Source organism: Dermacentor silvarum, chromosome 5, assembly GCF_013339745.2.
Source record: "Dermacentor silvarum isolate Dsil-2018 chromosome 5, BIME_Dsil_1.4, whole genome shotgun sequence".
Taxonomy (NCBI): Eukaryota; Metazoa; Arthropoda; class Arachnida; order Ixodida; family Ixodidae; genus Dermacentor; species Dermacentor silvarum.
The window spans coordinates 141,952,060-141,959,874 of record NC_051158.1 but is presented as its reverse complement, the minus strand read 5'-3'; the positions used below and the strand labels follow the sequence as shown (position 1 = coordinate 141,959,874).

General features: G+C 48.7%; 1 pseudogene; it reads left to right on the top strand.

The window, feature by feature from the left end:
• Positions 1–4,584: 4,584 nt before the first annotated feature.
• LOC119453787 (putative nuclease HARBI1) lies at positions 4,585–6,755 on the top strand (annotated as a pseudogene).
• The last annotated feature ends 1,060 nt before the right edge of the window (positions 6,756–7,815 follow it).

Sequence of the window (7,815 nt, the reverse complement as noted above, 5' to 3'; positions counted from 1 at the left end):
AAAGAAAAAAAAAAGAAATGAAGTTCTATTACAACACAATAGATCATTGGCCTCGTTTTATTGACGTGCTAATGATACACGCTCAGAAAATGCGCTGAAGTGGATGTCATGGGCGACATTTTCATGACTACACTAATTAGCACAAATGAAGACCAGGACGTAAACTGTACGTTCACCTCTTGTCGTTAAAGGGCCCCTAAACCACCCAGATGTCGAAATTTAGTTGTGGTGCTGCAGTTTTGCACGAGTGTACAACGAACACGTAGCCGCGAGAATTTTTCGAAATGGTGCCGTAATAGCGCAGTCACACGCGTTTGACGACCGAAAAACGGCCCTCGCTCGTTTCGCTCTTTCCTTCGCTACTCTCCTCATCGGCTGGTCTCCCCTCCTCGCCGAGTGTTTCTCGAAAGGTCACGTGACATACGTCATCGCCAACGCGCTTCTCAAAACACTGCATACTTCCGGTCACGTCCACGCTAGCGGCACATATACCGACGGCGAACCGTCCGCCAGTGCCGTAGAACGTCTGCCCCGCGAGAGGTGTCCAAAGTAGACGGCAGTTCGGCCGGCGCCCCACCCGCTGCACCATCAATGGCCCAATCGACGACCGCGAACCTGCGCGCCTCCGCCACCGGCAACGAAAACATCAGCTGCAGCCAGGAGATGACTGGCTCGGCTGTGCTCGCATCGCAGCCGACGGCGCCGCTAATATCAGCGTATTTTTCTTCTTTGTGTACAAGTATTGCGAAGAGCGATACTTGTATACTATTGCGACGGCGATTTCAAAGCGCCGTCCGTTTTAGCTTTGAAGGCAACCAGAAAAGGCCTAGCGACCTTATCGGCGCCGCCGAGCGATCAGCGGCGGTGAATCTGCCGCACAAATGAGTCCCGGTCTCATCCTCTCTACGTACGGCAAGGAAATCTCGCCGTTCGCGAGCAAGAACCGCTGTCGAACGGCGGCCCGCGAATGGCAAACGACGTGCGATGAGTTACCGTGCCGGTAACGTGGACTCAGCACTTCTCGGCTACCCGGTGTTGCTGCGGTGCCGGCCCGTGTTATGCGAAGCGTACCGCTATAGACCCTGTGTTGCGCGCACGTCTGGAAAGGCCAACACTGTCGCACTCTGTTCGCGCAGCTAATCGGACCGCTAAGCACGACTGTGTTGGAACGCGAGCGATTTGGCACTTGCGTTGCGGGCTGTAATTACCGATTCGCAAGGGCGCACAAACGAGCAACATGACGAGGAAGAGCAGAAAGCGCGCGTACCTGCTAGCAGACTAACCGGAAGTCGTAGGTTCTTGTTCAACCAACGGACATCGATTCCGCAGCTGACATCACCAGATTCCCCCTGCTGACATCGTGACGAGCGCTGGGGATACCGGAAAGGCGAGGCGAAAAGAATGGCATTGTTTTTTGTTTTTTTTTTTGGCACTCCCGCAGCGCGTAGCGCTGCAGCGTTTGGCATCGTTGATCGTGACGGAATTCTGAACTCGATGCACGTTTACTTGAAATGTTCAAAAAATATCTGAGACGGTTTAGGAGTTCTTTAAAGACACGGAAGACCATCTTCGAAGTGTTATTGGACCAGCGCACGATGTGCGATCGGTGAGAGTCGTGCGACATCGTTCGAACAGCAGCAGGCAACGAACGGTACCATCCTTTGCCAATTAAGATTTCTTTACTTCTCCCCTCGGTGGCATCGGGTGCCACACCATAAGACGCACAAAAAACCAAGGGGACTGCTGCGCACACTACACACTGCGAGCAAGTACCAGTAGCATGAGTCGGCCCACACCGGCCACCATTCATCGGTCAGAAATCGAAAAACATCGAAACCCAGCAGAAGACCCAGCTCTGACGGAACGGTTTTTCACGGCTCATTCAAGGAGAGAGAACCGGCTTCCTCACTCCGAAAGAACCGCCGCTCACTTACTGAACCGCGGCTCCCTCGTTCTTGAAAAGAGCGGCCCGCGCTCCTGAGCGCTCAGGAGCGAGCCGGATCTTTTGAAGAGCGAGGGAGCCGTGGTGAAAAGAGCGGCTGGCTCCTGAGCGCTCAGGAGCGAGCCGGATCTTTTGAGCCGCTCTTTTGAAGAGCGAGGGAGGGGTGGTTCAGTAAGTGAGCGGCGGTTCTTTCGTTCTTCAGCCGAAGGCGACTCTAGCGAGGAAGGGCGGGAGGGGAGTTGCTTTCTCGCACCGCTAATAGATGTCGTCTCGTGCAAGGAAGGGCGGGAGGGCAGTTGCTTTCTCGTACCGCTAATAGATGGCGCGGAAGTCGCACCCAGGAGAAGACCCGGCTCTGACGGAACGCATCGGCACGGCTGTCTGAACGCGAGAGAACCAGCTCCCTTTCTCCAAAAGAACCGCCGCTCATTTTTACTGAACGACCGCTCACTCGCTCTTCAAAAAGAGCCGCCCACAAGATCCGGCTCGCTCCTGAGCGACTCATCTCTACTCGCTACACGGCAATCTTCTGAGCCCGATCAAGCCTTACAACTGCAACATACATGTCGATCACGCCGCGTTTGCAGGCACCATAGCTAGATGGCGCCACCATACTGCGGAGACTGTGGATCGCGTTTTGTTTTTGATTGTGTGTCTCGTCGGAATGGCATCACGTCGTCTGCGCCTGGGCACGATATGTTTGCAGGCGCCTTAATTAGATGACGCCACCATGCAGGCGGAGGCTCGGATCGTATGCGCCTACTTTAAAGGTCATTTTTCCGGCACCTGATGGCAAGCGCTTGCGTGGCTCAATGGTATAGTATCTGACTCCCACGCAGCGGGCGTGGTGTCGATCCCGGCGGGAACCGGGTACTTCTTTAGCATTTCCAGCGATAGCGGCTACGTTCACCGGATGCCGGTGGCGACATCGTCGCGAGCCGAAACGGCTATTGGAATGAGCCCATAACAGCTTACGCTGTAAAACGTTCTCGCTTTCAAATCCTCTGTTATAACTTACGTAGTTGCTGTATTTTGCCGCAGCTGTACTGATGCTAGTGTATGGATTTGCTTTCCGACGTGTTTATCAAGCGCTGCGTTGCTTACTTGCCACCGCAGAGAGCAAATGGTAGCATAACTCCGCAAAACTCTTTACTGCAGAAAGCTTCATAAATGCTATTGCAAAATATTGCGTAAAAACATGTCTCTGCCAGCCTTACGTTAGTCGTCTGTACATCTGCAGCATCATAGTGTACATTTTAGGGTCATACCACCAGAACAAGCCTTCCATATGCTAATTACCCTCTGGCAGTGGCAGCACCTAACATCCATAACCGAATGAAATTTGAGGCATATTCGGATCTGGAGGTTACTCAAGGTGGCCCTATGAACGGGGGAATCTGCACGCAGGTAAGACCACACTGAGATGTGGCCACGTATCATGTGCAGCTTGACCATGCTTGATATGTCCGGCCTTTGTTGCTCATCCATCTCTTCCAACCGTCTATGAAACATATCATCATCAGCATCATCAGCCTATATTTATGTCCACTAGGACGAAGGCCTCTCCCTGTGTTCTCCAAATACCCCTGTCTTGCGCTAGCTGATTCCAACTAGCGCCTGCACATTTCCTAATTTCATCACTCCACCTAGTTTACTGCCGTCCTCGACTGCGCTTCCCTTCTCTTGGTATCCATTCTGTAACTCTAATGGTCCACCGGTAATCCATCCAACGCATTACATGGCCTGCCCAGCTCCATTTTTCCCGCTTAATGTCAACTAGAATATTGGTTATCCCCGTTTGTTCTCTGATCCACACCACTCTCTTCCCGTCTCTTACCGTTAGGCCTAACATTTCTCGTTCCATCGCTCTTTGTGTGGTCCTTAACTTGTTCTGTAGCTTTTTTGTTAACCTACAAGTTTCTGCCCCATATGTTAGAACCGGTAGAATGCAATGATTGTACACTTTTCTTTTCAGGAACAGTGATAAGCTCCCAGTCAGGATTTGGCAGTGCCTACCGTATGCACTCCAACCCAATTTTATTCTTCTATATTTTTTTCTCATTATCAGGGTCCAATGTGAGTAATTGACGTAGATAAACGTACCCCTTTACAGACTCTAGAGGCTGACTGGCGATCCTGAATTCTTGTTCGGTTGCCAGGCTATTGGACATTATCTTTGTCTTCTGCATGTTAATCTTCAACCCCACTCTTACACTTTCTCGGTTAAGGTCCTCAATCATATGCTGTATTTCGTCCTCATTGTTGCTAAATAAGACAATGTCATCTGCAAACCGAAGTTTGCTGAGATATTCGCCGTTAGACTGCGGCGCCGCCGCCAGTCTAACCCCCATATTCAAAATGCACCTTGACTCGAAGTTGACTTGCGGCCGCCTCAAGGCAGCGCGAACGTGTTTCAGAAATCCTCCTTGACTAGAAACGCGCCCTTGCGGCGAACTTGACTCGCTCAAGTCGACGCACATGTCAAGTCTGGTCGAGATCAGTCTTGAATCGGTCTTCGAAGCTGAAACATGGCGATGTTCCGGAGAGACGCTGCGTAGTGCAGGAGACGCCGCCTTATGGATAGACTATCACCCTTTGAGTTTGCGTGCACAGCTTGTGATGCCGTATTCGGAGACGCGTACGTTTTGACGAGTGTACCAAGGCCATCGTTGCGCGACAGAAGAACCCCAATGGAATTGTATGAAGACGACATGTTCTTCGCGCGATATCGTTTCACGAAGGAAACAGTCCGAGAACTACTGGCGTTTCTGCCGATTGGGGCGAACGACGACAATAGGGGACTACCTCTGCCACCAATGCTGCAGTTGTAGGTCACCCTGCGCTTTTACGGTGCTGGTACTTTCCAAATTGTCGCTGGAGACTTGGTGAACGTGTCGCAGCCTACAGTTTGCCGCACCGTGAAAAAAGTGACTCGGCTTATCGCCAGACATCTTTTCAGAGCGGTTGTTCGCTTCCCAGGAGCCTCCCAACTGTCCAGCGTGATGCAGGACTTTTACGAGATTTCTCACTTCCCCGGAGTGACCGGGTGCATTGATTGTACACATGTGAGAATCAAAAGCCCCGGGGGTGACGATGCTGTATACCGCAACCGCAAGGGTGTGTTTTCTGTGAATGTTCAGGTAAGTGCACTGCGTTTTGGTCGCGCGCGATTCATTGCAAGACTATTAGTTTTGTGTCAAAGAGAACATGTTATTCATAACAGCGATTGTATTATCGAAGTTTCTCGAGCACAACGAATCTGTACCGCGCAACAATATTATTGTGTAGAAAAAATTACAGCAACCCCACTATGCAAGCATTGTTTCATTATACATTCCTTTAGCGTTTCCTCATTTCCTACGACCCTACTAGTTGGAAGCCGCATGTCGATTGGCCTATAGCATCTATAATTATAATATTTGAGAAGTTCAATATTTAGACTAAAATTATCTAACTTCTTGGAAAGCAAGAAATAATCTGAGTATCTCGAAGCGACGGCAAAAAACATCACCTTGGTTCTGTCCAGCTAAGCGGCATTTAAATATTTAATTTTCGGTGCATGATAGTTGGGACACCGTGTACAGGGACAGGAACCCTTTTCACAACCTGCGAAACCCTGTATAGGCAACTGAAATTCTGAAACTGCTCTAAAAGAACAGCGTCGCTAGAAATAGGGCTGTGATTATTCAACGTCGCACACGTCTGTTGCCTTTATTTATGAAGTGTCATATGCGCAAGCTACCACAGATCACCTGTGTGCTACCTAAGAGTTGAGTCCACATTTGTGTGCACGCTGCTGTATCATAATGAATGCCTACCAACTTGCCCAACTTTCCGTACTCTTACAATTGGATATGTGAGTTTCCGATTGACTTTGCTCGATGTAGTTTCTGTGGAATCTGTGAACGATGTAGCAGAGATAGCCCAACTTCGAAGATGTTGCAATTTGCTACTGCCTAAGATTTTTTACGTGATTTTGTGTTCCTTGGTGCTTGATAGGTGATGCCGGTATTTCCAACTGTTCATGTCTCTCACAATAGCACTGAATTCCTGCAGGTTGTGGGGGGCCCACAGCTACAGTTCTTCAATGTTGTGGCAAGCTGGCCGGGATCTGTACATGACAGCTGGATATTTGATAACTCCCGGGGGCGAGTTCTTTATGAAGAGCATCGGTTGCCAGGAATTCTCCTTGGAGATATGGGCTATGCGTGTTTCGCATTCCTGATGACCCCCCTTGCAGACCCAGGCTCACCCAATACTCCAGAAGGAAGGCAAGTGACTATACCAAAATTGGCCATAATCCAAAAGGCTGCTTTTAAATATAGAACACGTTTATTAACTGCATCATAAATCTAATCAGGACTTCCTTTCTCTCAATATCGACGCAGCAGATACAAACAGATGTATACTAATTTGAATGATGACTGTTTTAAGCAAGCCCACTGTACAAGTAGCCAACTGCATTCTTTTTGTTATTCCAGGTACAACAAGACCCACATCAAGACCAGAAACTCAGTGGAGAGGGCATTTAGGTGTTTGGAAACGACGCTTCCCCTGTTTGGACATGAAATTGCAGTACAAGCCCTCCAGCGCTACAAACATCATTACCTTTTGTGCAGCCCTACATAATTTGGCACTGTCGCGAAGAGAACCTGAGCCAGTTGACACGACAGAGCATCATTCGTCAACCAATCGATGCAGGCGCATGGGACGAAACACCTGTGAAGAACATTTGCCATCTATTGATCTTGTGGTAGTCGATCTGTCCGGCATGCGGGCACGGCAGCTTCTTATAGAACCAAGCTTTTCTTGAAGTATGGTGCATACTATGACGATTTCAACGAGCGTGTGTTTACTGTTACTGATATTTTTTACGTTATACAAAATTAATTGACAACTGTCCTTTTCATTTATCTTTCCAATTTGGCAGCCTGCAATACTTAGGTGCAGCAGGCAGGGCTTAGTTTACTATTTTAATTATTGTTATTTTTACTAATTTTATTGCCCAACACAATCCTTATGTTACTGTTATTTGAAAAAGTTATGTAAACCACAAGTACTGCAGGCTAGGCAAGCCGCATGTATTCATGGTATCAACTGGTCCAGCTCTTCAATCTCGTGCAGCACAAAGCTTATAAGTGCACTTTGTAGAGGCAGCAAGGGACATACGCTTCACATCAGCTGTTTCCGAACCTTCGGATGTAAGCTAAGTAGAGTGCCAGTGCGTGGGACAGGGCAAGAGTGAGGAACGAAGAACGAAGCGCTTCGTTTGTCGTTCTCTCTCGATCTGTCCCATGCAACATGTAACAACTGGCACAAGTCAGCATACTTTTACTCAAGAAAGTCGCTTATCATGTTTAATCTTTTATGCAGCAAAAATAAATCAGGAGAATAGAGGCAGTACAATGTGCTATCCGCTAAGGTACCTCTGCGAAAAATATGTAAATACAGGGATCTCCTCCTCTGCAACAAGCAAGAAAACAAGAACAAAAGCACGAAAACCTTCATTGAACTTCGGCACACGGCCTCCAAAGGAGGAGATGCAGCGCGAGAAGACAAAACTGCAGTGCAGGGCCGTAGCTAGCTCCGCGTAATTTCTGTGTACTTTGAGATCTGGGATGAAACACGTACTTCATCACCCACTTGCTTCCCGTCTCCTCCCGAGGTAGTGAAGTGCCCCCTCCCAAACAAAACAAGACGAAAAAATTCCTGGCAAGTAACTGTATGCCGTGCACGTTTACTGCTCACGTAATACTGTCCAGTTTACGCAATTCTGCTTCTTTTTGCGCGTGCAAGATCTTCATTTCTAGCTTGTGCTTTTCATTTCTTTTTTTTTCAATATGTCATCGTGGTCCTCCTGCTACAGCCTCATT